We start from the raw sequence: 2,712 nt of genomic DNA, 5'->3' as shown, positions 1-2,712 counted from the left end.
CCACCTAGTAAACTAAATAATAAACAAACATATAAAAAATGCATCATTAAGCTAATATTTTTTCTAATAAACTGCATATAAACCTACATTTACAATATATATAACAATCTTTTGACACATTAATGCATATATCACAGTAAAGCTGTAAAAAACATCACATGGAATATGGTTACCCACTCATATATGGACAAGTAAGACTCAAAAAGGGATATGAGTCATATAGTATACGGACTCTGTGCTCATATTGATAAAATCAAATTCATTCACTTACGCCATTTAAAGATGCTCAAAGTGATAATGGGAGAAACAGGTGAAATCCTAGAAAGGTATTCAGTTTTTAGATAGGCAATTACTCTAAAATTAATAAATAATGTCTCTTTAAATCCAAAAAAGGGAAAGGCCTATTCTAGATGCGCTTAGAGAAAACAATGCAAAACAGTACTTTACCCAAATAGGAAAAGGAAAAGGAAAAAAATCCAAAGGCCTCAGATATATTTATCAATATCTATTATTAATACTTACATAAATTTCAAAAATGTACCAAATCTAAAACTTCTTCTTCCTTTAATTTATCTCATATGTGTTTCTGATGATGTGGTGTATTCACTATTCCGATTCTATCAACAATAGAATTAAAGAGCAAAATATAAAATTAATACATGTATATCACCATACATGTTAAGACAGATTTAACATGTTATTCCTTTATCAAACTCCATATTCATGATGATTATTTAAAGATATTGTGAAAACGGACAAAATCACATAGGATAAGAACCTTCTAGTAAATATATTCCACCATAGTCACTCGGGGTTGGACAGATGATTTAAAATCCTGGATAACATATTTCTTTTGTACGCAACAGAACAATAATCAAGAAAAGAGGATATTGCATACCTAATTCCTAATTGCTGGACGCATAGCCCTCAAAGTTCACAGTTGATCAGACAGGTTTAACAATAGCTATAAGGAACATATAAGTGGAGAGAAGGTGCCCATAAGCTTAATGCACTATTTGCAAAAAGGCATATTCAGTAATTGCGATATTGATTATAGTCATAATACTCCTAGAACCCACCTTAATTAAAATCGTGATTCGGCGCTTCAATCGAGGGCGAAAATTCAAGTAGGATTAGGATCATAGGTATCGATCGGTAGATAAAACACGAGTAAAAGACTGATGTATAATATCCGTCACAAACCATAATGAACAGGATCTGTGGATAAGCATAACGATATATGCAATAAATTATTACGGCAGGCGGAATGAAGTATAGTCAAAAATACCTAACCGTAAAAAATAATTACCTAATAGTAACTCTATTCCTGTTTCGCCTCTGTGCTTATTCCCATAGATTTAAGGCGCGATACTATGGGGTAATAAGAAGACAAAAGTATAACGACAGGGTTTTCAGTTCATGAAAATACTATTTAAGGGTAATAAGTTCATCTAAAAAACACCCGAAACAAAAAGAATTTATAAGGATACTCTAAAAACCAATGGAACATATTTATACTATGGTACCCTCTTATAAACAACATTGTCGATGAATAAAAAGACAATGCTAAAAGATATGTAAACATACCTGCATCGGATTTATTCAGTACACGAACACTGAGACTAACGGGCATGAACGGCGTCTGACGTCAGGATACGACGTGTAGGCAAAAGAAGATCACCAATCCCTACCTAGCTCAGCCTTTAAATATATTCATCCCGAAACGTGAATGGCACGATTCTGTGTCATGTGGTCGCCTAAAATGCAAATACCTTTTACTCACACAGCATCCTGCCCATAAGGTAACTAGTGCCTGCCTAGCGGTCACTTATATGCAATAAAAAGAGGGGTTTAAGGCTTGGCAAGTAGTTTTAAATGGCGAGTTGAAGTGGCAGTAAACTGCACACACAGGACCTGCAGTGGCAGGCCTGAGAAAGGTTTGAAAGGCTACTTCTGTGAGTGGCACAATCAGTGCTACAGGCCCACTAGTAGCATTTAATTTACACAGGCACTGTGTATATGATATATCAATTTACAAGGGACTTACGAGTAATTCAAATATACCAAACAGGTGTAAACTAATTATACCATGTTTAGAAGAGAGAGCACATGTACTATAGTGCTGGTCAGCAGTGGTGTTTACCTAGTCCTACAGCCCAGTCCTACAGCCAAAAAAAAGAGGGTCGGACTGGAGGAGGAAGGCAAATTGTTTGGAGTAACCCTGCAAAAAGGGCCATTTTCAACACTAATCCTCTATTTTATTCGAGGTCATGTATTCTTAGAGTCCTGATGATGAGCATTCTATCTGTCTAAGAATCAAAACGTTGTTGACTACTTTTACTGATCCAATTTGACTGTACATGAAAACAAAACAGGCCGGGTTGTTCTTACTTGATACACTCTCTTGATCACATATTGTCACACATTTGTATCACTTGTAAGAGAGCACCAATCATGTTTCGCAACACACACACACTGCACTGTCACATTATTTTTAATGTTTGCTTTATAAAAGACTAGCAGCCCGTCCTGATGTTGTCCCGGTATGAAATAGAATGTGTGCAATGTGTCTAATAGGCAAGGGAAATGTATTTCAAAAATCTTGCGGTAGACATCATTTTTAGCATGAAATGTCACAATAGTTAGGCATGTGTGTGCAGATACTGTGTGTACCTCGGAGTAAGAAGTATTAGCAGATGTCTCTAGTGTGTA

The sequence above is a fragment of the Lissotriton vulgaris genome, unplaced genomic scaffold (genome assembly GCF_964263255.1).
Source record: "Lissotriton vulgaris unplaced genomic scaffold, aLisVul1.2 SCAFFOLD_537, whole genome shotgun sequence".
NCBI lineage: Eukaryota > Metazoa > Chordata > Amphibia > Caudata > Salamandridae > Lissotriton > Lissotriton vulgaris.
Note: the sequence above shows the minus strand (reverse complement) of the source record.